Source organism: Podarcis filfolensis (genome assembly GCF_964270895.1).
Source record: "Podarcis filfolensis genome assembly, chromosome: 6".
NCBI lineage: Eukaryota > Metazoa > Chordata > Lepidosauria > Squamata > Lacertidae > Podarcis > Podarcis filfolensis.
In genome coordinates this window covers 22,373,375-22,400,863 of record NC_139609.1, presented here as the reverse complement: position 1 = coordinate 22,400,863, position 27,489 = coordinate 22,373,375, and the positions used below count along the sequence as shown (strand labels likewise).

The 27,489-nt window shown below is 44.8% G+C and overlaps 1 long non-coding RNA gene across 1 annotated transcript; it reads left to right on the top strand.

Annotated features, from left to right (window-relative positions):
* Positions 1–420: 420 nt before the first annotated feature.
* Positions 421–27,489, top strand: LOC310765496. Its single transcript, XR_014549607.1, has 3 exons — positions 421–583; positions 25,604–25,680; positions 27,277–27,489. It is a non-coding gene; the product is annotated as an uncharacterized lncRNA (long non-coding RNA).

Here is a 27,489-nt window from a genome sequence, read left to right as displayed (position 1 = left end):
AAATGCAATGTTTGAGCCTGAAACACTTTTTCTCAACCCCACCATCCCCCAGCATCGTACAGCTGTGAAAGACACACCAGTGTTTTGCGAGGCTGGTGGTTGTTTTTAAAGCCAACCTAATGGGATCTCTCTCCCTCTCTCTTTCTTTCTCTCTCTCTCACTCACTCACATCCTTTCAAAGTGAAAAAAAATAAGAAAAGACCTTCAAAGACCATTTCGTTAGGAAACAGACAGATGGGAAAACCCTGCAGTCTGTTTGTTCTATCTGTCCTTGAGTATGAATTCTGGGGGAAAGTGTGTGTGAGAGAGAGACACACAGAAGCAGTCAGCTTGTTTTGGAACGAGGTACATAGTATCTGACAAATAAGCACAGGTACAAAGTACTCAGTGTACAGATTGCAACTACAATGATGAGCCTGGGTAGCTCAGTTGGTTACAGCATGGTGCTGATAACACCAAGGTTGCAGGTTTGATCCCAGCTGCATATTCCTGCATTGCAGCTGGCTGGGCTAGATGATCCTCAGGGTTCTGAAATTCTATGGTTTTGATTTAAAACAACAGCAGCATCTGATGCCTACTCTATGTGAGTGAGATTTGTTCTAACGCTTTCGAGAAATCGAAGGCTACCCAGCAATGTTAGAGGTTAATAATTGAAATGCTAGCTTTGGATCTTAATATAAATGTTTCTGTGCCTGTACTAATGACCAAAGGCTTCACCATACAACTGAATAATCATCACATTAATATATTTTTTTAAAAATAAACCTTTGTAACTGGAACATTTCCTGGAACAAAACAGGATGTGTAGAGTACATTTTCCTCATTGTGCCAAGTGCCCAGTACTGATTCATCACCACAGATGTTCATTCTTTTTATATTTCATGTTTTTGTGGATGTACATCATACTAGTCAACTCCTCATAATAGTCTAAATCTTGATCGTTTGTGCCAATTTTGCCCCAGCATTGTAGAACCACTTTGGCTGTGTACACACTATACTTCTCAAGCACTTTTGAAGCATGCTTTTGTCCAGTGCTTTTTTCTGGGGGGACGCAGGGGTACACATACCCCTAAACATTTTGTGAATCTGAGTTTGGCCTCATTGAGGGGCAGTATTTCAATATGAGTAGGAAAATGAGAGTACCCCTAAATATTTTTTAAGAAAAAAAGGTCTGCTCTTGTCCCTTCAAAGAATTCTGGGCACTGTTAAGGGTTTCTGGGAATTGTAACTCTCTGATGGGTGAACTACAGTACTCAGAATTCTTTGAGGGGGCAAAAACATGGGGTAGGGGGCTACTGAGGAGGCAGCAAACCTAGCCTCCAAGGAATGTATTGCCTGCTACTGCAGTGCACTCCTTGAAAGCCGAATCTGCTGCCCTTGTGGATTCTGCCACCTGAGGCAGTCACCTCACCTTGCCTCATGGGTGGGTCAGCCCTGCAAAGACACTCTGTGTCTTTAAAGCTTCATTCTTGCATCCTGCAGTAAGAATCCTAACAGCAACGTTGTTTTTGGTTCGTTTTATTTTCTCCTGTTATTTTCCCCACCTTGGTGCGACATATGCGAGTGGATAAAATAATTTTTTATTTTTTTAAAAAGAGACAAGATAAGGAGCAGATGGGGCTGGGAATAAGCTTAGTATGGAGAAAGCAGGATTTGAAATGTGAGAACGTAGTGGTGCTTAAATAAAGAACTTCACGTGAAAGATGTATGCAATTGTAGTGGTTGCGTTGGTGGGAGCAAATTTTATAGATGCCATAACCCAGATTAATCAGTATCCTGGAGATATTAAGATGTTGTTCAAGCTTGGTTTGTTTTGTGCCATATAACATATGGAGGCATTTGGGAGAACTGGTCCGGAACAGAAGGAAGATCAATGATATGATAATTAATTTTGAGTGTAGGTGTGAGAGAATGCCTTGATTTATACCACCCAGATGGTGAGTACTGTATACATCCGTTACTGGCAATGATAACTATACGCTGGGCTTGTAGAATGTTTTAGAGATTTAAGCGATCCACGAAGGAAACCTTAAGTGTTGGTAAAAGGAATAGTGATGTCATGGCAGCATTGTACCAAAATGTCTCCCTTTCAAGTTAGCTCCTTTTCATTGAGTTGCATGTCAAGGTCCTCAAGACACCCCCAATAGAACACAGTTGACACAGGATTTTAGTTTTAAGGTTTTTGGCATAATTTTGGCCACAACTTTATCAAAATTACAAGTAATGTGAGTGGTTGCTTAGGCATTGGTTGTGACTATCTGACCCCACACAGGGACAGTCTGACATTCGTACACCCACGAAGTCAGAAAGGGAAAACATTTTGGGGAGAGAGACGGGACTGGGTACCATGCCTCACATCTCCCCAAATGCTCCCAAGGGCTCTTGCGTGGCCCTAGCCCCTTGACAGGGGTTAGGACAAAAGCATGGTGAGCCCCTGGGTTCCTTTAACAGAAAACCCTTGCAGCAGCAGCATTTTGGAGGGGCAGGCACAGCCAATCCATACCCCTCCATCAACCAACTCCTAAACCAATGCCTAACCGGAACCTTACAAGTTGTGACGATTTGCTACGCAGTAGGCAAAAACCAAATGGCACCAGCCAATCAGCCAAATGGACAAAATTCCCACTGGGCCCATGCCCCAAAAGCAGACGACCCCATGACAGGCATAACAAGGTCAAGCGAACAACCTGAAAATAGGGAGGGAGGGCGGGTGATCCGATGTGCACAGCAAAAAGAGAAAGCTCAACGCTGTGCGCAGGGTATGGCTGTCAATCATAAATTGGCAACATTCAAAGCTCAATGATAATGGCGGCCGACTCTTTCCCCACCCAGCAAAAATGGGTGTCTTGCTAGTCCCCACTGCAACATGTGCTCTCCATGAAGGAGAAAACGCTTTGTCATCTAAATGGGGAGAGTCTTGCTCAGAGAATGGAGATGGGGTGGGAAGAGTCTTACCCAAATTTCTGCCCCCATTAAGATAGCTTGCTTGGATTCACAAATTTCCACTGATTTATACCTAAAACAGGAATCAGTGCAAATTTGGAACATCCAACTCTGATTTGTATTTCTAAGACGTTTAGAAGGAATTTAATTGCATTCATAGAATCAGAATTAATGGTTGTAACCAGCAGTGTTGTTCCATTGCCTCAAGGCCTTCTGCATGGATCTCAGGAATTGGCTGGATAAGGAAGAGTGGTGGGAGCCCTCTGCCCAGGAGCCCCCAAATGGTGACTTAGGTCCCAGATCCTGGTGGTGAGACACTGAGGAGCAGCCTGAAGAAGGGAGGTGCTAGATACAGGGGGGTTGAGTAATCAAGAAGGGTCAGGAGAAGGAGGGCCTTCCAGGACAGGGTTAGAGGCTGAGAGTTGCAATGTGAGCGCAGACAGTCCCAGTCCTTTTGGCTCTCCTACCCCCACTAACAACCCACTCAAGGAGAGTTCTGCATGTTGCTGAGCAACAGGCCAGACAGGTTCAGAGCAGAAGTCCACACCCTCAATGCAGCCTTCATCTGCTTGGGAGGGATCCAGCATGAAAGGCTAAAAGAGGCAGGTTGTGATGGCCTGGGATTCAGAGTAAGATGCTGAACCTGAGGAATCCCAGCCTACACAGGATTCCCTGCCTCCAGAACCAGCTGAGCCGGGGCTGGGGCATGAGCCTGAAGGGTCCTCACCTGTGCTGGATCCTCAGGTGCAGGTATCAGCTGAGTCTGCTCTGGCTTCTGAGGTGATGGATGACCCATTGCCTACAGGTGCTCCACTCTCAGCCCCGTCAGGGGAAGCTGAGGTTGCCTCTGGGTCCAGTAACCCTCCAGCCTCTCCTGAGCTGCAGAGGCTCAGGGCAGAGAGGTGGAGGGAACTAAGTTCCCACAGAAGGAGTGCTCGCCTCCAGGCCAGGAGAGGCGAGTCACCTGAGGACCGGGGCCGCCCTATGCCTCGGGGGAGATAAAAGCCAGCCAGCCCCAGTCCCAAGTTGCGGAAGCAACATTGTTGGTTGCCAGTTCCTGCCTGAACCCAGCCTCAGCTTTTACAAACTGCCTCCATATTGCTCCTTCGACCTTGGACCAGACTAGGACCTCGCCTCTCGATCTACCCATGGGACCAGCACACAGGTGGAGCTAGTGGTCAGTTTCAGCAACATCAGCTAGATTAATATGAACCAGAGGATTCTGCTCTGTTGTTATTTTCTGTTAATAAACAGCTAATTGCATTCCGTGCTTCTCGTGTGTGTGCCTGCCCTGTGGTTCATAGAACCATAGAATCATAGAATCATAGAGTTGGAAGAGACCACAAGGGCCATCGAGTCCAACCCCCTGCCAAGCAGGAAACACCATCAGAGCACTCCTGACATATGGTTGTCAAGCCTCTGCTTAAAGACCTCCAAAGAAGGAGACTCCACCACACTCCTTGGCAGCAAATTCCACTGTCGAACAGCTCTTACTGTCAGGAAGTTCTTCCTAAAGTTTAGGTGGAATCTTCTTTCTTGTAGTTTGGATCCATTGCTCCGTGTCCGCTTCTCTGGAGCAGCAGAAAACAACCTTTCGCTTGGCTCCTTGACATTGCACAACAGAATTCCACCCACCCACCCCACTCTGCTGCCCATGTGTCTCCATATATGTTATGGGTTTCTTCTCAACTCTCTAGAGCAGATTTGGGAAGGTGAAGGGGGACGTTGAATACAATCATTGTTTTATTTATAACACACCTTTCTTCCAAGGAAAGCAATATGGCATAAATGGTCCCCACGCCATCTTAGCCTTACAACTACTTTGTGAGATGTGCTAGTATGATATATAGTGGCTCCTATATGGATTCTCTATTCCTAAAATTACCAAGGTGTCATGGGAAACAGGCATAGGATAGTCCAAAGATGATGAGACAGAATGAGACAACCTCCCATAGGCATAATCTTTGATTACTATGCCCATTTAATTTCTGGTGTAATAGGTATACAAGCCACCTGTATAACATAAGTGCCTGACCTAAAGAAAGAATGGAGGAACAGGAGAGCACAAAACTTAAGGAAATAAAGAGTAGGATGGCTGGATGGGAGTGAAAGAGGGTACAAACATATCAGGGACTAAGTGTAAAGGGACCCCTGACCATTAAGTCCAGTTGCAGACGACTCTAGGGTTGCGGCACTCATCTTGCTTTATTGGCTGAGGGAGCCGGCGTGCATGTGGCCAGCATGACTAAGCCGCTTCTGGCGAACCAGAGCAGCACACGGAAACGCCATTTACCTTCCCACCTATTTATCTACTTGCACTTTGACATGCTCTCGAACTGCTAGGTTGGCAGGAGCAGGGACCGAGCAACAGGAGCTCACCCCGTTGTGGGGATTCGAACCGCCGACCTGATCGGCAAGTCCTAGGCTCTGTGGTTTAACCCACAGCGCCACCCACGTCCCTTGGACTAAGTGTGGTTCTGCTCAAATTCGAAACACTTGGGGGAGTCACTCATTTGGTTGCTCCCTGCCCTCCCCCCCTCCCGGGTTGTTTTATTGGTGCAGTCCAGGCATTAAAGATGGAGAACATCTGCATATCGTGGCAATTGGAATGAAGTGTTATACCCACTTAACAACAATTTACTGACTAACAAAGTCTATTAGGAATAATTTAGTATCAATGATAAGCTTTCTTCCCCCACTTTGGTAATTGTACCGGTGTTTAATTGTGCTGTAAATAAAACTGCATGCTTTGCTTCCCAAATAAATGCTGCAATAAGGTGCTTTAATTGAGCCAAGGTAGAAAACAAAGTAGCCTTTTGCTTGAATGAACTAGAATCTAGGACGAAACAGTCATTTTCCCCACAGAAAACAGGGCTGCAAATGAAAGGAAAGAGAGAGCATGATTTAGAAGCAAATATCATTGGCTTTGCAGCTGTTGTCACTGACTGCTGCCAGCATTGCAGGTTTTGCCAGTTGCGATTATAGTTGTGTGCATTTTTCTCTTTTGACTAAAGAGAGAACCTGGAGCCAACAATTTACAGTACTTACAAATAGGGAAAGAATGCCTACTCCAACTGTGAATTTAATCTCTAGCCTGGTAGACAAAAGCGACCAAAAATTGCATGCAGGTGAGTGAATCAGGTTCCATGCAGGAGATTGAGCATAGAAATGTGGCTCCTGTCCTTCCTCTGCCAGCTCCTAACTGGGATTGTTAAAAAGAAGTTATAGGCTAGTCATTTTGGTGGCCTTATTTACAAGACTGATCTACTCCCATACCAATCTGCCTTTGGAAGTTCTCCTTTATCCCCTGCCATCTGAGGTAAGATAGGTGGTGACCAGAGACAAAGGTGTCTCAGTGGTACAGCCCCATTTGGGGAATTCCCTCCCCAGAGAAGGCTGCCTGGATGCCAAAGTTGTTAGGCAAATATATTTGACTCTTCTGGGTTTTAAAACTGAGGTATTTGGTTGCTGCTGTGTTTTGTTCATTTTTGTTTGGACCCCCTGTATTGAGTTTTGTTGTTGTTGTTGTTAGAATTTATGTGAACAGCCCAAGATGTGTGTGTGTGTGTAATACACACTCAGAGAGAGAGAGAGAGAGCTTTAAAAATTAGGTATAATAAAGGGTTTTATCTTTGAGATACTAAACAGGGCCAGCGTTACCATTAGGCAGTCTGAGGCAGTTGCCTGTGGCCTACCCTTCTCTGCCTTCAGTGGCAGCTGGACCAGAAGCAGCCAAAAGACCAAGCCACATCTTCTTCAGTGCTCTCCTGGCTTTCGGCTCTCCTGATTGGTTTGCCACTGCAGTGGTGTAGCGTGGGTTGTCAGCACCCGGGGCAAGGCAAGTAATTTGCGCCCCCTAACCCGTGGATTTGCGCCCCCTAACCCGTGGATTTGCGCCCCCTAACCCTAACCCCCAGATGTTGCGCCCGGTGCGGCCGGCCCCCCCTGCACCCCCCACGCTACGCCACTGCGCCACTGCCTCCTGGCTCTTCTGATTGGTTCTTTATTCCCGGGCTTTCATTTGTCTTGTGCTCACTGCTGCAACAAGGAGTTACTTTTCACCACACTGAGAGGTACAGGTGTTTCGATGCTTGTTAAAAAAACTGCATTTACTCAGAAATAATCCAGCTGCTTGCAACTTGGGGTGTAGTGTGTTCTGGATTTATAGTTGGATGGTTTGTTTGGTTTTTTTAACTGCCTTTACTCAGAAGTAAGCCCAGCTGCTGTTGTTGTTGTTGTTTAGTCGTTTAGTCGTGTCCGACTCTTCGTGACCCCATGGACCAGAGCACACCAGGCACTCCTGTCTTCCACTGCCTCCCGCAGTTTGGTCAAACTCATGTTGGTAGCTTCGAGAACACTGTCCAACCATTTCGTCCTCTGTCGTCCACTTCTCCTTGTGCCCTCCATCTTTTCCAACATCAGGGTCTTTTCCAGGGAGTCTTCTCTTCTCATGAGGTGGCCAAAATATTGGAGCCTCAGCTTCAGGATCTGTCCTTCCAGTGAGCACTCAGGGCTGATTTCCTTAAGAGTGGATAGGTTTGATCTTCTTGCAGTCCTTGGGACTCTCAAGAGTCTCCTCCAGCACCATAATTCAAAAGCATCAATTCTTCGGCGATCAGCCTTCTTTACACCCTCCATACATCACTACTGGGAAAACCATAGCTTTAACTATACAGACCTTTGTTGGCAAGGTGATGTCTCTGTTTTTTAAGATGCTGTCTAGGTTTGTCATGGCACAATGACAAGCCCAGCTAATTACTAGGTTTGTCCTTGTGCAATGACAAGCCCAGCTAATTACTCTGAAATCTGGTTCCAGGTATAAAAGTGCATAAGGTCAAAACCTGTCTTGGGGCATGTATAGACATGGATAGAATTGGGATGCAGGCCTCACCTCTGGTCCCAAAGCACTTCTTATTGTTGTGGTTCTGGCTGCAATTTGTATGTGTGCCCTTGGTTTGTGTGTGTGTGCTCAGTTCTGTTGAAATGACCAAAAATATTTATTTTCCCTGGTTTAATGTATTCCACAGCCAGAGTAAGTGAGTAACTATCTGCTTTGGACAGGCATGATGAGGGCAATTTAGCACCCGTTAAGTGTTTGATGTCCTAGTCAGGTCAGGTTAAGTTATTTTTGTGAGCTTCTTTTTGTGATAGAGGAAGGCTGCAGAGTGGCATGTATTGGAGTTGTTTTTAGAAGTCTGGTATTGCATTCCCCGCGCCCCCCACCAGACAAAGCAAAATTTATTCCACACCATCACCTTCACCAGAGTGGGGTGTCCTTGTGTGGTTTGCCTCTGCTTCCAAAATGTCTTGGGCCAACTCTGCTACCCAAACATTCTAAAATGGTTCAGTTTATTTTCAGTGGTACCTCGGGTTACAGATGCTTCAGGTTACAGACGCTTCAGGTTACAGACTCCACTAACCCAAAAATAGTACCTCGGGTTAAGAACTTTGCTTCAGGATGAGAACAGAAATCGCGTGGCGGCGGGGGGAGGCCCCATTAGCTAATGTGGTACCTCAGGTTAAAAACAGTTTCAGGTTAAGAATGGACCTCCAGAACGCATTAAGTTCTTAACCCGAGGTACCACTGTACTTTTCAATCAGCACAGGCAGCAGAACTTCAATTAAAACCAGGCTGTGATTAGATAAAAAGGAAAGGCCAATCATCCTAAATAAATAAACACAAGGCTTTTAAAGTCTTCATAATAAACCATCTAAAAGTTAGTATTGTCAACAACTGGGGAGGAAACTGGGGGACACCTGGGTTGACAGCAGTACATGTGAAAAGGATCAAAGGGTTTTATCAGTAAACCACAAGTTTAACAGTGAAAGCTTCCAGACTGCCTCTGTTTTCCAGTGGGAGGATTCAATCACATAGCAGTAGTTTCAAGTTGCACAATTATGGGTGATTGGGAGGTCTTGCTTGCACAACAAAACCACTTTCCCAAGACTTTGGGCGATAAGGAAAACGGTGGGAAAATGCACTGAAAAGTGTATGATAACCCTTGTGTTGATGCAATATCCTCTGAACTCCTCACAAACAAATCAGAATGAATGAAATAGCCAGAGACGACTAATCTCCCTGAACAAAAGTTTATTCGTTTGTTGTGGGCATCCGTTTGTCTGAAGAGACAATGGAGTGCACCTCCGGGGGGGGGGGTGAAGCCAAGCAGCTGCGTAACAGCACCAAAGTGACTTCCCTGGGGTGAAAGCCTGGGCAGTGTGTATGGAGGTCCTGGGTTGCCCAGATGACAAGGTCCCCTGCCTCCAACCTGGACCTCGCTGATGTGGTCCAAAGGAAAGCAGAGCAATACATTTGGCACCAATCTGGCTGCAAGAATTGCCAGAAGGATGTGGACAAGGTGCCATCCAACCATCTTAGAGACTCCACTCTGGATTTGTGTAGGCTTTCCTCCTTAGCCTTTTCTTCTCCTGAAGCTATCCCACAAGGCAGTGGTGGTTTAGAGTCAGAGTTTCCTCCTCCTAGATGGGCTACTCTCCCAAGTGGATGAGCCCTATCTGCTCCACACTTCCCTTTGAAGCATGTGCAATAGCCACCTTCTTGACCATTGGCCCCAAAACTGGTTTCATCTGCTCAATCCACTGGGAGCCTGTCTTCACATGTCTTCAAGGGTTTGAGACTCCAAGCTGTTTCTGGGGTGTGGGCACATGCCGACAGCTTCTATACTTAGACACACACATAAAAATAAATAAATCTCTAAGCAATGCACATTTCAAACCAATAGACAACATCATTGCAACCAATGGGCTCAAAATACAAAGGGCTGGGGGGAGAAATTCATGAGTGATAGATTGTAAGACTCTCCTTGTTAGAGTTTTTTAAGCAGAGCATATCAAGGAGGGTTTTTAAGTGAAGTCTGGATGGCCACCTATCAAGGAAGCTGCAGAAGTAGATTTCTTGCATTGGCAGGGGGTTGAACTAGGTAACCTTTTCAGGGTCCCTTCTATCTATATCTATAATGTACGATTCTATCTACCTGGGAAGCCTGTTTCACAAAAGCAGCAGTTCCCAGAGTGGTTTAACAATCTATCTCTCTTCACAGGGAACTCTGGAAACTGTATCTCTGGGAGACTAATAGCAGCCTCCTAACAACTCTCAGCATCCTATAGCTCCCAGAATCCTTTGGGAGAAGCCATGACTGTTTAAAGTGGTACCCTAGTTCTTGAAATGTATGGTGTGAATTAGGGGATGGCCGTAGCAGGTGCCAGACTGACAGACCCTCCAAGTGTCTCTATTTCCCAGGGACACCCCTGATTTAGAGAAGCCGTCCCAGTTTCTGATTTGATCCCAGAATGTCCCGCTTTTCCTTAGGATGTCCAGATTTTCACTGGAGAAATGTTGGAGGGTATGGAGTTATCTGACACCCAAGCCTTGTGAAGGCAATCCTGTATAGGGAAGCTTTTAAAAAAATGTTTAATGGTTTATTATCTTTTTAATATATGTTGGAAGCTGCCCAGAGTGGCTGGGGCAACCCAGTAAGATGTGTGGGGTATAAATAGTAAAACTATCATTATGGAATGGGATGTCCCTATTTTCATCAGAGAAATGTTTGAGGGTTTGGACTGATGCCAGACTGGCCAGTAACCAACACTTTGGTCCACATCTATGTCCGCTTTGAAAAGTGGCAAGGATGATGGTCAAGCAGCTGAACACAGCTACAGACAATTAGCATGCAGCTGTGGGTTAAACCACAGAGCCTAGGACTTGCCGATCAGAAGGTCGGCGGTTCGAATCCCCGCGATGGGGTGAGCGTAGCTCAGTCCCAGCTCCTGCCCACCTAGCTGTTCGAAAGCATGTCAAAGTGCAAGTAGATAAATAGGTACCGCTCCGGCAGGAAGGTAAACAGTGTTTCTGTGCGCTGCTCTGGTTCGCCAGAAGCGGCTTAGTCATGCTGGCCACATGACCCGGAAGCTGTATGCCGGCTCCCTCGGCCAATAAAGCGAGATGAGTGCCTCAACCCGAGTGTCGGCCATGACTGGACCTAATGGTCAGGGGTCCCTTTACCTTTACCTTTACAAAATAGTGTGCAAACACCACCGCATGCTAAATGTGTGCACAGTTTGTGTACCTATGTACACAACAGCTGAGCTGCACAAATCAAGAAGGGTATACTCTCTCACATAAACACTTGTAAATCTGTAGAGATATTTTGAACCTGTGTTCCCTGCAAAGTGTGAGCGAGCCTCAGTTGTTTGCTATTAAAGGCCTTGTCTCTTTTCTTTAAAAATAGGCAGCTCATATTCTTGGGAAAATATTGCCACACTACAGTAATTTCAGTTTAGAATATTAATCTTTGCAATATTTCTACAGTGTGTGTGTGTGTGTAAAACAATTCCTTGCAACAGCTTTGAATGGTTTGGGGGCAAGGAACTCCAGTGGTAAACAAGCATCATACCCTGACACGAGCAAGGTAAACCCAAGATTAAGAGATCTCTGACATTCAGATAATTATGGCTTGAGTTAAAGAACAATACCGCTCACTGCCGGCTGCCTACAGTGAATCCATCGATTGGGTTTCAGCTGTTTAGATTGTACTCTAATTTACACATTGAATTTCAAGAGCTATAATACATTACAACCAATGCGAGACAGAAGAATCATTAAACTGACCAGATTAATAACCTTCTCCTATGTGGCAAAGGAAGGTAATTGTGTGGTTCCCCCACCCTAGCACAGCTGATATTGAAACCAATGGTGCATCGCAGAAATGGCTTGCTATCCTTCATTTAAGTATAAGCAGTGAAATAAACAAACTGGATTATTTATTAAATAGATCAAGATTCATAGACTAGCCTATCACTCTACTGGTAGTGAGTGTATTGTTCCGAGGCACCTATGCTCCTTTTCCATGGGCAAAAACATTGCTTTGTGTTCCCAGTTCCCCAGACAACTGGGAAATTCAGAGTAACTGTTATTCCTTTTGAGAAAGCAACCCTCCTGAGAAATTTCACTAATCTTATTGAAATTCATAGATCTCTCCTTGAAATTTGCAGGTGTTTTGCCCATTCAGTTGCTACCATGTGTCCTTGCCTACCTACACATAGCCTCAGGTCCTGCAATGAGTCAGTGAGTTTGGCTGTTAACCACAAGGTTGGTTTGTTTGACCCACTCACACAGGGATAGCTGTGGGCAGTGTTCCTGCATTGCAAGGGGTTTGACAAATGACCCTGAGGGTCCCTTTCAATTCTACAATTCTATGATTCTATGGAGGGATGCGGGTGGCGCTGTGGATTAAACCACAGAGCCTAGGACTTGCTGATCAGAAGGTCAGCAGTTCGGATCCCCGTGACGGGGTGAGCTCCCGTTGCTCGGTCCCTGCTCCTGCCAACCTAGCAGTTTGAAAGCACGTCAAAGTGCAAGTAGATAAATAGGTACCGCTCCAGCGGGAAGATAAACAGCTTTTCCGTGTGCTGCTCTGGCTCGCCAGAAGCGGCTTAGTCATGCTGGCCACATGACCCGGAAGCTTTCCGCCGGCTCCCTCGGCCAATAAAGCGAGATGAGTGCCGCAACCCCAGAGTCGGCCACGACTGGACTGAATGGTGAGGGGTCCCTTTACCTTTACCTTTTATGAATCTATGTGTACAGTCAAGGAATACACACTAGGCGAGTCAACAAAATTCACAGTATGCCATGGCAAAAGTCAAGTTTTCTTAGAGGGAAAATTAGCAACAAGACAGTAAGTTTTGGTATAGGATTACAAAAATAGAGTAAGGTCCCACAATATATTAAAAGCAGTATCACACCACTTTAAGCAGTCATGGCTTCCCCAAAGAATCCTGTATTTCGTTAGGGCGGCTGAAAGTTGTTAGGAGACCTCTATTGCTCGGGCAGGTGCATTATGTGACCCATGAGAGCAGCAAAATAACCAGGCTGTACAACAGTGACGGAATAAAATCAGGCCAAATCTTTGTTGACAGCAGCAGGCAGCGCAAGGGTTGGCATGGCATTGGGTCCCAGGATCAGTTCATCATTCCACGAGCCCCATGTTGATGGAATGGATCTGCTGGGTTTGGGCCACTCCAAACCAGTGCCATGGGAGTTGGCTAGTGTTGAACCTTGCCGTGGTGCAAGCCAACCAACCAAGGCCTCACTGGGTGACCAGGGTGCAGATTCCAAACAGGCAGATACTGAACCCACGCTTGGGTTTGCTATGGTCATTCCTCCCCTCAGACCCCTTATGGGCTCCCCCATATTATGTTGATCCTGACCAATGCCATTTCTGCCCTCATACAAACCATGTTCTTCTGCCTAACAAAGGAAGGCCATAATTTCACTGAGAGAAAGGCAAACCCCCCCCCCCAACCAAGTGCCAATCAGGTTGAAAGAGAAAAAATCATTTCTGGTTCTGTCAACCAGCGACCCAAAACTGCTCAGTGAAGGTTCTAACCTGGCAGTGGGCAGGCGGGAAACTCTCAAAGCAAAATGGCTGTGAGCGGCAGGAGAACCAGCCTTATATAGGCTTCCCTGTCCTCTATGCAGCAAGGGCTCATGGGATAGCTTTTTCCCATGAGCCCATCACAGAGCGAGGATACTGGGCAAAACCTTGCCCAGTATTTTGCTGCAATATATGGGCCACAGTACCACTGGTCAAAGTCGTCTCGTGCTCATTGAGAACGGAACGGGGCTTCCCCTCATGCAGCTGCAATTACCAGGGTGTCCTGGGAAAAGGGATTGATTGCCAAACCACTCTGAAGACTGTAGCTCAGTTGTCTCCCCACTCCTCCGTGTGTTTCATAGCTCTCCCACTGTCAGTTGTTCACATCAGCATGGCTTCAATCATTTCCGTTTGTGTACACACCAGGAACCAATTGGTGTGCAGCTGGTTTGTGAAACCATACATTCTGTAACAAAGTACAGAAACATATGCATTTTGGATAATGCCACATGAACTTGGATGAAAAACCCAGCACTTGAAATTCAGTGTAAGAGTGTGGACACTGCCAGAGTGTCAATAACAATTTACATGTGTTCCAGGTAGTTTCCCCAACCTGGCAGTTTACAGGGCCAAACCTGCTTACTTTCAGAAGTAAAATTATATCACATGCCAAACCACATTCCCACAGCCATTCTCTGCATAAGTTTCCCAATTTCTGGGAATGATCACTCCCTATCAGTAGCAATAAACTTTGTTGTAGGCACCTGTCTGTCTCAAGATACAGCATTAGCAGCACTGAAGTGACTTCCCTGGGGAGGATGCCTGGACAGTGTGTATGGAGGTCCTGGGCTGCACAGATGGCAAGATCCGCCTCTCAGACTCACTGATGTGGTCCAAAGGAAAGCAGAGCGATACGTTCAGCACCAGCTTGGCTGCAGGAGTTACCAGAAGGAGACATACAAGGTGCCATCCAATCATCTTATGGACCATAGCTGTCAACATTTCCTTTTTTTTAAGGGAAATTCCCTTATTCCAAATAGGATTCCTTGCAAGAAAAGGGAAGAGGTCCCCCCCCCCAAATTTTTAAATTCATTTTATAACACAGCTAAACAACACAAACAGAAAAAACAAACAATACAAACAAATTCTTGTCTTATCCTTATTTTTTCTAAACATTGTTAGGTGGGCTTCCCCAAGTCCCCGCTATCTGATTTTCATTTTACCTCATCTTTAGCAGTTTACATATATCATAATTTTTAGGAAAAGGGAAAAGTTGACAGCTATGTTATGGACTCCACTCTGGATTTGTGTAGGGTATACTCTCGAGTCTTTTCTTAAACTTTTTTTCTTAAACTTTTCTTAAACATTGAAAAAACAACAACCCCACATCTGCAGGAGTCCCATACATGTTATCTCCAAAATCTTCCAGACATCTTCCCTTTCTGTCTAGCTCAGCCACAGAGTTTTAATCTTGCTGAATTCAAGGCACAGCTTCCCTTCCCACCTATCTACAAGTGATCCTTGAGTTCCCTTCTTGATAGCTGACATGACAAAACAAGGCACCCTGGTGACAGTGACAACAGAGTGACCGACAGACAGCACTGCAGAGCAATTAGGTAGCTGATAAGAAAGAATAAATAAATACTATTGTTGACAAATAGCTGACATAAAAAGGCCAATACATGATACATGATAAGATAGAGCTCAAACAGTAGAACAGAGGCAATTCCCTTCTGGATCACTTGATGGAAGCAGGAACCTGCAGAGATCCCCAGGTAAGATTTGCAAATAGCTGCAATTGCAAAGGGAACTGCCAGCTCTTTGTTAGAGAAAAAGGAACTTCAGCTGCACCACAGAGTGTCGTAGGAGGCTGGAGGAAACAATCATGCAAATTTAGCAGGACCAAATAAATTGGGCCAATATTTATTTTATTTTTTAAAAAAATTCCAGTACAGTCATACCTCATGTTACGTTTGCTTCAGGTTGAGCGTTTTCAGGTTGTGTCCCTCGGTGACCCAGAAGTACCAGAAAAGGTTACTTCTGGGTTTCACCGCTAGCGCATGGACAGACGCGCAAAATGACGTCACATGCATGTGCAGAAGCGGCAAATTGCGACCCGCGCACGCGCAGACGCGGGTTGCGTTCTGCTCATGTTGCAAACAGGCATCCAGAATGGATCCCATTTGCAACCAGAGGTACCACTGTATATATATGAATCAGAGCATGTGGAAGCAGGGAAGACTTCCCTCTACCTCATTACCTTGATCCAGGAGCTAGTCTTAGCAAAAGTGGACGGTGTGAAGTGATCCAATCATGGCTATCCTGTGCCAAGTCTAGTTTGGCCTGAAACATGGTTCAGTTTTACAAGATTTTCTAGCAAAGCTGCTGCTATGCTCTGGAATTAACTGCACTCTGCATTCATTCACCCCTTCATTGATGCCAGCAAAATTATAATTAATAGGTGCTGTATTTCCGTGCGGAATACTGGTCTAAATGGAGCATTCACACAGGCTGACCCCACACTGCAGATATTTCACCACTGCTATTTCTTTTTCTTCCTCTTTTTAAAGGACAACTTTCCCACTCTAAAAATTTATCACATTCTTTGTAATTGCTTAGCTTCAACGAGAGGAGAATTGTATTTCTATGCTCCAGCAATAATATTATTTGCAGGAGGATTATATAAGCCATAAGTCTTTGTCAAAACCAATTACTGGAATTTTCAAGAAGCACTCCTAACTACTAGAGAAACTTCTGAAGCAAATGGAGGCACTAGATCCGTGCTGTTTAAAATTACCCTGTTGGGCTTCAGCCAATATTCAGGTAGTATGAGGACAATGGCACCACATAGGGATGAATGTTCTGCTTCCCTGGCTGGTTTCCCAACAGCCTGAAGAAATAGAGCCATTAATCTTCTTATTTAATTTTACAGGTGTCACCTATATCTAAGTTTCTGAGAATTATTTTCACCTGTTTTCCCTTCAAGAGAACAGGAATGGGAGATTTGGATGCAGAGTACGAGACTGCCAAAGCAATTTTTGTTTGAGGTATTGCGTTTCGGGTCGCTTTACCAAGATTGGAAGAATTATTTTTCCTTCACAAATGGAAATCATGTGATTATGTACAAAATATACTTGCAGGATAGAGGTGGGGAAAAAAGCTTCCCCTCTCCCCTTACTACTTCTTTATGAGCTCTCTAGGACTGATAGATAGAAGCTTACCTAATAATACAATAATGAACAATATAATAATAAATAATATAGCTCCAAAGAAGCAACATTGGAAAGTAAGTCGGTACAGAGGTGGCAGCTGCCATTTACTAAATCAAACTATTGATCCACCTGTCATAGGAGAGTTTTAGGTAAGGGTTCCTCCCAGACCTACCTGGACACACCAAGGATTGAATCTGAACCATTTGAATATAGAACAGGTGAGCTAATGGAAACAGCATTCCATTTTTAGTATGGCCAACAGCTAGATAATAGAATGATTGTATCTCCTGTTGGTTTATGTCAGCAGGGAATTTTGAGTATGTTAGGAAATTTCATCCTTCATAAGCACTGAAAAACAAGCAAACCCAGAACTAAAATAAGAATGTTGTTACATACTCCGCTTATGCTCATGTGAGGACTGGAAAGAACTCCTTTCAATTGAATTCTCTTTCCATTGCAATACCAGCTCCAGGAGACCCTCAGGCAAGGAACACCCAGAACTCTCAAAATGTGAGGAACTGGACCTCCGCTCAGGTGCCCCCACCCACTCTAAGCAGTGCAGGATTTAGAGCATTGCAGGCGGCTTCCCTGCACAGGAGCTGAGGGGGTACAAAATAACAATAATTTAAAACCCTATATTTATAAGGGTAAAGGTAAAGAGACCCCTGACCAATAGGTCCAGTCGTGGCCGACTCTGGGGCTGCGTCACTCATCTCGCTTTATTGGCCGAGGGAGCCGGCATACAGCTTCCGGGTCATGTGGCCAGCATGACTAAGCCGCTTCTGGCGAACCAGAGCAGCGCACGGAAACATCATTTACCTTCCCGCTGGAGCGGTACCTATTTATCAACTTGCACTTTGACGTGCTTTCAAACTGCTAGGTGGGCAGGAGCAGGGACCGAGCAACGGGAGCTCACCCCGTCACGGGGATTCGAACCGCCAACCTTCTGATCGGCAAGTCCTAGGCTCTGTGGTTTAACCCACTGTGCCACCCGCGTCTCAAAATTGGGAGGGATGCCAAACTTTGTCCTGGCTCAGGGTGCTATATTATCAAAGTCCGTCCCTGCCTCTATGGGCCCTGCACTGTCAGGGCAGGACAGCCCAGCAAGCATGCCACAGCATCTGCTGCCACCTCTCTTCTCCTGCCACCCCATGCTGAGTGTCCAAGCAAGTAAAACGGTAAGTGGTGGCAGCTACTGCTGCTTCTCCATCTAGTACAGCCTTTCTCAACCTGTGGGTCCCCAGATGTTGTTGAACTACACCCCGTCACCCCTAGCTAACAAGGCCAGAGCTCAGGGATGATGGGAGTTGTAGTCCAACAAGATCTGAGGACCCACAGGTTGATAGTAGATAGGACAACAGCCAGAGCTGCATGTGAGCGAAATTGGAAGGAGCATGGAAGCTGGAGACATGGGGACATGCTTGCTCTGCCCTAGAGGCCAGGGCTCCCCTCAATAGAGAAGCAAGATCTGTGGGGTGTTAACATGGTGAGCCATTCATCTTACGTTCAAGCTGTATACTTGTGGAAATATAACCATATATCCCGAAGACATCACAGTCTCTCCAAGGAAACCTAACCATAAATGTATACACCCTTGTAGTCTCTCACCATGTGGAGATTGGGGTGGCATGTAAACAGTACAGTGGTACCTCTGGTACGCTTCAGGTTACAGACTCCGCTAACCCAGAAATATTACTTCGGGTTAAGAACTTTGCTTCAGGATGAGAACAGAAATCATACTCTGGTGGCGCAGTGGCAGCAGGAGGCCCCATGAGCTAAAGTGGTGCTTCAGGTTAAGAACAGTTTCAGGTTAAGAACAGACCTCTAGAACAAATTAAGTACTTAACCTGAGGTACCACTGTACGTCCCCAGTGAAGGCCTCTGTTTTTAAGCATAGATGAAGTCTAAGAAGGGTGTTGGCTATCACATAATCCTTCATTTCCCTTTTCTCCACAGGTCAAAGGTATTATTAGATAAGGTGCCCTATGACTGTAGCTTGACTAACTCTACTGCTATTTCAACATCCCTTTATTAAGGCATCCTTCTATTTCCTTGCACATCTTCTTCAGCGAAATTGTCCCAACTTGAGCATCCCGTAAACTAAGCCTTGATATTTAATAAATACTTGCTGCAATTTTCACTTTATATGTGAAATGGCTTGTTTGAATATCTCAAATGCGGAGATATGTAATATTAGCATACTGTATCTGAATGAGCCACTTTTCTCTGCACCTAAAATTGTCCAGAGTAATGGTAAAAAGTAATTCTGAAGGTTATATTAAGTATAATGGGATGCAATCAGAGCACAACCACAAATCTTTTGAAGTTGTTATAAACTGTGGTGCAAACCACTTCCTCGCCGACAGTTTGCTGAGCATTTCAATGAGGCTGAAGAGCCCAAGCTATCTATTTCAATTCCATTCCATACACGGCAAATCTTATCATGCTGCAATACACACTACCAAAATCCAGATCTGAAAAAAGGAAAGAATCTGGCACTTAAAAATCTAGGTGCTCCCCAGATACCTGCACCAATAAAATTACAATTGTAAAATAAATACCCAACTATTCCTATTTACCTTTCTCCTTTCTACTTGTCTCTTGTAAACAAAAACCCTCTGTCCCTATTTTGCCATTGGGGGAGTTGTCAGGGATGCCTTTTGAACATTTTGTTAGTGTGTTCACATGCACACTAGAATGATTCTGATGTCTGGTCCCTTCCTCAGGCCTGTAAAAATAAAGAAATCTTTTCACAAGAAGCTGCTCAAGAAAGCCAGCATCCAGCTCAGGTTGCACAAGTTAACGGCAAAGAGTACTTTGTTGTGGATTTAGCCCACGTATATTGCCCAAGGAATATTATCGGTCTCCATGAGGCTGTTCTTAGTAGCAGGCAGTTTAGACTTCTGCATGGGTCCCCAGGGGGTGGGGCCAAGAGCGTGGTCAATGCTGGGGTGAAGCCAGTTGACTGTGACTGCTGGCTGCATAGAAGCAGCTGCTCACGCCTAGTCTAGTGCAGTCGAGATGTCTAAAAGTAAAGGTAAAGGGACCCCTGACCATTAGGTCCAGCCGTGGCCGACTCTGGGGTTGCGGTGCTCATCTTGCTTTATTGGCTGAGGGAGCCAGCTTACAGCTTCCGGGTCATGTGGCCAGCATGACTAAGCCGCTTCTGGCGAACCAGAGCAGCACACGGAAACGCCGTTTACCTTCCTGCTGGAGCGGTACCTATTTATCTACTTGCACTTTGACATGCTTTCGAACTGCTAGGTTGGCAGGAGCAGGGACCAAACAACGGGAGCTCACCCCGTCGTGGGGATTTGAACTGCCGACCTTCTGATTGGCAAGTCCTAGGCTCTGTGGTTTAACCCACAGCACCACCCGCTTCCCTGTCGAGATGTCTACTCCACACCAACGCATGAGTGTTCACATGTAGGAGCATAGCCAGCAGTGCAGCCCTGCTCTGTGATAATTGTACGGCACATCCTTCATGCCACTGCATTGAAGGGATTAACCCCTCCTTCAATAGAGGCAGGGATTCTCCTTGTTCCAACCCCAAGGTTAGAATTTACCATCAAGGTAAGGTTCCCTCTAGGGCAGCCTTTCTCAACCTTGGGTCTCCAGATGTTTTTGGCCTACAACTCCTATCATCCCTGACCACTGGTCCTGTGAGCTAGGGATCATGGGAGTTGTAGGCCAAAAACATCTGGGGACCCAAGGTTGAGAACCACTGCTCTAGGGTTATTCTTTACAGCAGTGAACTGCTGGTAGCAGTTCCACCAGGTGTGTGCAACACTTGGCGTTTTCATTCATGGGCAGCAATAGTGGCTGGTGCCCATTTGGGTCTGGTGGGGTGGAAAGCAGACAACACAAGGAGGGGCCAGAGCCATCTATCTAATGCTCGCCTTCACCCATATCCTCCTCCCTGCTGAGTTCTACAAGGGGTAACACTAAGACGTGTATCTGAAGAAGTGTGCATGCACACGAAAGCTCAAACCAATAACAAACTTAGTTGGTCTCTAAGGGGCTACTGGAAGGAATTTTTTTAATTTTGTTTCGACCATGGCAGACCAACACGGCTACCTATCTGTTACTAGAACTAAGACAAAGGAAGGGGAAGCTGACAGGCAGGGCCACCGCCTGGGCTGGATGTCAGCAAGAAGGCAATTGCAGGTGGAGGGTTGGCTGAGGACAGACTGGGGTTGGTGGGACAGGGCTCCATTTATTCTAATGGACCAGCCCCTACGGATTTAGGAAGCAGGGCTTCTCATCCAGGTAGCTGCACTGTTTGTTGCTCCCACTTCTTTCCAGCTCCAGTGGTGACTGATGGAAGCACAGGGTGATGCAAGCTTGTCCTCTCCACAACCTTTAGGTGTCAATGCTGCTGCAATGGGTGCTAAGAGTCATGGGGATATTTCCCTCCTTTGGAATTGTGCCATCTAACAAATGGTGAGGTAGAAACTGATTTGTTTGCCTCTACAGAACAAGATGGGACGCAGGTGGCTCTGTGGGTTAAACCACAGAGCCTACGACTTGCCGGTCAAAAGGTTGGTGGTTCGAATCCCCGCGACGGAGTGAGCTCCTGTTGCTTGGTCCCAGCTCCTGCCCACCTAGCAGTTCGAAAGCACGTCAAAGTACAAGTAGATAAATAGGTACCGCTCTGGCGGGAAGGTAAACGGCGTTTCTGTGCGCTGCTCTGATTCGCCAGAAGCGGCTTAGTCATGCTGGCCACATGACCCGGAAACTGTACGCCGGCTCCCTCGGCTCATAAAGCGAGATGAGCGCCGGAACCCCAGAGTTGGTCACGACTGGACCTAATGGTCAGGGGTCCCTTTACCTTACAGAACGAGATTATAATCAGTGCCATTTTTCTAGAAAAAGAGGTGCTGGAACTCACCATGAACACCTCCCTCGGTCTCACAGAATGGCAATGACGCTCACCTGAGAGGTGCCGGAACTGAGTTCCAGAGAGTTCCAGCTGAAAAAAAGCCCAGATTATAATTATTACTGCAATACTCTTAAATTATGTTACTGAAGCTAGAACTCTTTCTCTCTGCTGATGCGAGAGCTGCCCTTCAATTGATCCAGTTCCAAAAGCAAGAAGATAGAACCAAAACAACGGCCCATTCTTCCTGAGAAAGAACACTTAATTTAACCCACCCTTACATCCAGTCTCCTGCCTGCTGGTTGGCTGTGATAAATGTTTTTGCACAATATACACATTTGCTCAAATACGAAGAGTAACAAGGAAGCGATAAGGGGGTTTAAGATTAATGAAGTGTAATATAACCACTGCAAATTTAACTTGAACGCCAGAAGTGGAAAAATCCTGTTTTTAAGGCATATTACCCACTAGACTAGTTTGTCAAAGGAGGAAGGTTACAGAGGTGCCAACCACAATGTTCTCAGGATGACAAAATAAGACACTTAAGAGATTAGAAGAAATGATAAGCTTGTAATAACAGAACAGTCTGGATAGCCCAGGCAGTCTCTTCCAGACAGAAGATCTCTGACAGTGTGACATAAACTAAATATAGGCACACGGAGCCAAACTCTTTAGGAAGACAAAAGTGAGGGTGCTTGCAACCCAGATGGATTCAAGTCAATGGGAGTTCAGTCACCGACTTGAACAGGGAATGGATTACTTGACATAATGAATAGTTCCTTGGGTTTCTGTTCCAAAGAAAAATGTAGCAGAACACAAATCTCCTTGTGACAAATGAAATATAAATACCAGCGCCTTAAGAGAATTGGCAAATAATACAGGGTCAGCACTAGGATACCCTTCAACATTCCTCAGATGAAAAGAGGGACATTTCTCACTCCTCTACAACTCACCCTCCTTGGCCCCCAATTTTTGTACCTTCCCAGAGTATTTCTTTTCAGAAGAAGGGATGGGCCACCAGCACTACGCTAATGGAACACAACACACACACCACCATCCTGAGAAAACCCCCTAATCCCATTTTTTAATTCAAAAAATCAAGACTCCTGGCACTCCACTCCGCTCCCCCTTTCTTCCCACCCAGGGTGCACCTGTCTCAGAACCGGCACATTGTGCGAGGCTCGGCCGCAACAGTAGCAACCTGTCTTCCTCCTTTTTTTTATAAATATTTTTATTGGTTTTTAACATACAAAATTATAAAACATACCACACAATTTATCACAAATACATTCTAATTGAACTTCCATCAGCACCTCTGATAATCCTCCGTCTTAATCACTTCTTATGCATTTCCTAACTTAATATTGCCTTTACATCTCTTAACATATCATCTCTCCTTCTCCATTTTTACAATATTTCTAATATTATTCCTCACAGAACTTCTTGCAAACCTACAAACGTTATCTGGTCATCACAAATACTTTTCAAATAATCCGTATATTTACTCCAGTCTTTGGTAAATTTCTAGTCCCAGCGGTTTCGGATCCTTCCCGTTAGTTTGTCAAGTTCCGCATAGTCCATTAATTTCATCCTCCATTCTTCCATCGTTGGTAATTCTTCTTGCCTCCATTTTTGGGCCAATAGTATTCTTGCTGCTGTTACTGCATATAGAAAAAGCTTACATTCCTTTCTATTTAGTTCATTTCCAACAATACCCAAGAGAAATGCTTCTGGTTTCTTTATAAATGTATAATTCAACATTTTTTTCAACTTGTTATATATCATCTCCCAGAAGCATTTCACCTTTTTACATTCCCACTGCAACCTGTCTTCCTCCTTGCCCACTCTCCAGCAGCTGCTACGAGCTGCCCAACAGAGGATGCTGGCAGCAGCGGCCATGGAGAAGCAACAGAATGCTCCCTTACAGCTGTCACTGCTAAAGACAAGTGTCAGCTCAGCTGCCTCTCCCAGTTTAGCAGTGGCACTAGTGGGGGAAATAGGGACATTCCAGGATCAAATCAGAAGCAGGGAGTGTGGTAGGAAGATTCAAGGTCAATCAATTTTTTGGGGGCGGAGGAATGATTCATGTTATTATGTACAGAAGCTGCATTGTTTTACATTTTCTGGATGCCTCATGATCATGTTATAAAGTAGTCGTGTTTTGTGTTATAAATCAAGCACGACTAGGAGTTGCTTCTCTTTGTTTTCCAATACATTTCTTGTCAATTAAAAAATCGGTGCAGTGTGAGCAAATTTTTATTCTGAAAGTGTGGCCCAGAGAAAAAAAGTTTGAGAACCACTGTTCTAAACTCTTGTGAGAACCTTAAATTCAATGCATTTTTATTGTTCTCTGTGATGTTCTCTGATTTTTCTATTGTTGTAAGTTGCCCTTGTACTGGAGAAATGGTAGAAGAGAAATTTTAAGATATATAAATAAAATCTACCCTGGAAAAACGTGTGGCAGTGACTATGCCAGCGTATTAGAAAATATGAAACTGCACAGGAGGGTTTTGCTGCTGCATTGTGCCAATAACTCACCTGTTAGCAGCTATTCCACCTGGCTGCAGCAGAGGGAGCTGTGAGATAGAGGGAACTGAGATTAACAGCCACTTGCCCATTATCCATCTGCAGAGAGAGGGCTGTGTAATCCTTGAAGGGTGCTTTGTAAATAATAAATAATAATAATAATAATAATAATAATAATAATAATAATAATATAACAACAACAACAACAACAACAAAAAAATGTTAAATATGTTGGTGCTTATGTAGAGATCTACAGCTTACTGGCAATTATCTTTTTTTGCTGCGCAGAAATGCAGCAGCAAAAATACACGGAGAGAATACTTTTTTAATGGAAGCAGTTCACACATACGGCTAAGAGTTATTCAGTGTTAATTGATCAAGCGAGGAGAGATCTCTCATCTCATATTGTAGAGGAGATGACAGTAGGTGCTAAAAATAAATGTGTCCTGTTGGGATTAACTTGAGATAGCAAAGCCACATATCTGGTCATTGCGTGACACCTCACTCAATGAATGTGCATGTGTGAACCAGCCCACCGAAAACTAAATTCGTTTGTTTTTTTTTGCAATTTTTTCAATTGGTTTTCACATATTACATTACAATACAGTGGTACCTCAGGTTACATACGCTTCAGGTTACATACGCTTCAGGTTACAGACTCTGCTAACCCAGAAACCCAGGTTAAGAACTTTGCTTCAGGATGAGAACAGAAATCGTGCTCTGGCGGCGTGGCGGCAGCAGGAGGCCCCATTAGCTAAAGTGGTGCTTCAGGTTAAGAACAGTTTCAGGTTAAGAATGGACCTCTGGAACAAATTAAGCACTTAACCTGAGGTACCACTGTACCACTGTACCAAAGCAAACACCATTTCTTCCCCATCCCCCATACATTTACATTTATATTTCCTCAATCCATCATATTGTAGTTTTCGAATTGAATCGAAAACTACATTCTTAAGCTCACCAACATAGTTAAAGGTTTTGGTCCCGGTCCTGATCTATGAAAGCAGCGTTATCAGCAGGGCTTTTTTCAGTAGGGACTCACAGGAAATCAGTTCCGGCACCTCTCAGGTGGGTGCCATTGCCATTATAAGAGAATGAGGGAGGCGTTCATGGTGAGTTCCATCACCACGTTTTCTAGAAAATTAGCACTGATTATCAGCATTATTGCGTAGCAAAATTCTTCTAGGACTCTAACACCTCAGATGACTTTGAGGGGATCATGTCTTGCAATGCTCCTTCATGAGAGGAAAAAAACTCTTCAAGACGAAAACTAGCTCAGACACCTAATTCCTGATATCTGGTTTTCTATGTATGTTTTCAGAGAGAGAATTCTACCATGCCATCCCCACCTCTTAGTCTGAAATGGTAGAGTCCAGAACCAATGTTAACATATGACCAGCTGCTTATGTACATGCTGAAATTGTCACATTTACTTTACATAAAAGAGGTGTAGTCTTATTTGTATTAATATTCATTTTTACATGAAGGCGTTATTGTTCATCGAGTGGAATGAACGTTTGACAGAGTATTTCCTCCTCCCCACACCTTCTAATTTAGAATACATGTAAAACATTTTAATTGTCCTCCCCCCCCATCTCCAGCTGCACCTCTGGCTGCTCTGTGACCATCTAAACATTTTTGTCTTTCAGGTCAGCACTCACAGCTATAGATGAATGCCACTGAAGCTTTGCTTGCGCTTAAGGGAGAACAATGCGTGGCTAGGCAGGTGATCTTTTGATTTCGCTTCTAGAGCGAGATCAGTGCTGATGACAGAACAGATGGTCATCTTTGTTGCAGGGCAGGGGGGACGAAAATTAAAATAACCAGATAGAATTGGGCAGATGTTTGCTTACATCCGTGCATAAATAGAACTAATCCTTATTGGTTAACTCTGCAATCTGGATTCTTGGGCGCAAGGGAAAGGTGATAGAGTATAGACAAGTAAAATACGCAGTGAGCAAGCCAAACCCATTTAAGAAGGAACTTTTGAATATCTATTTCAAAGCAGAAGATACAGAAGATGACGAGCTTATTCTAAACGGTATGGTCAGCATAACGTTTCTTGAAGCAAGAAGAGCCGTTCTGTATCCTTGCAGTTTCTCTTTGTTCTGAGATTGTTTTATCTGTTTTGCTTTTCCTTGCCAGAGATTGCAGCACATGTGTGATGTATGCAAGGTTCTTCTGTTTTATAGTTTTCATGTTTTTTTGAACAGCATTTCACATTGATCAGCCAGAGCTAGGTGGATGGCTCTTTCCCCATCCATCTCAGAGTTCCCTACAGCTTTTTCTGTGCATGATGGAATCTGTTACAAAGACAATGTCCTTGTGGTGATTCTCTCTCTAGGTTAAAAAATAATATTCCAGATGTGTTCCTTCTATGAGTTCTCAACATCTGCATCACTCCTGCTGCATTCAAAAAAAGCTGGAACATGGAACCAGACTGTGGTCCATAAGGTCGGAAGGAAGACTCATATTTGGGGCAAGTTTGAGTCTGTTATCACTTCACTACTTAGGCTGTTGCAGTAGAAAAGGGAGAGGACACATCATCCTGGCATTCATACATCATAGTGACTTTAAAGCTCTCTGAGATTCCTTGGAAGCCTATCATTGGTTCCTTAATGAGAACATCAGTGATGCCAGGAAACTTCCCTAAAATACAGCTTGCTCTTCATTACTGATGTCCCCGTAGCCCAGAGAAGAGGGTGCAATTGCTCTTAGGCTGTAATCCTGTTAAGTGGGAGTTGGTTCTACTGAATTTACTTCTGTTCTGACTCAACATAATCATGATCACACTTTTAGTTGTTGTGGGTGGTGATGATGATCCAATAGACTTGACCAATTAACTGGCTATGAACTTTAGCACAGACTCCAGACTTCTCAAATATTTTATGCAGGTAAATGTGGAGAGGATTCCCAGAAGGCAGACAGTTTGAAATCCCCCAGCTCGATAAAATGCTGCTGATCTTGTGACAGTTGCCAACAATTAGCTACCATTTTGTAGCTGCATATTGATTCTGCTCACAATATGTAGAACTCTGATCACCTGACCATACTTCCTGACCCAGGTGATTTGTTTTAACTCCCGCCCCAGACCAGTGGCTCATTGAGGTCATGTGTTAGCATAAAACAGCCTCAATCTTCTGAGAAATCATTCAAATGCTTTGGGAGTCATAGTGAATAATCCCTTATTCTTGAATGATGCAGCAATCACATTTATGGTTTGCAGACCCTGCAAGTGTCTCTATTTTCCAGGGACAGTCCTGGATTTACAGAAGCCGTCCTTGTTTCTGATTTTATCCTGGAATATCTCCCTTTTCTTTAGGACATCCCTATTTTCATCAGAGAAATGTTGGAGGGTATGGAGTTATGTGACCCCCGAGCCAAGGAAACAAGTAACGATGCAACCTTTAGAAGATACCTGAAGGCAGCCCTGTATAGGGAAGTTTTTAAAAAATGTTTGATGTTTTATTATGTTTTATGTATGTTGGAAGCCACCCAGAGTGTCTGGAGCAACCCAGTCAGCTGGGTGGGGTAT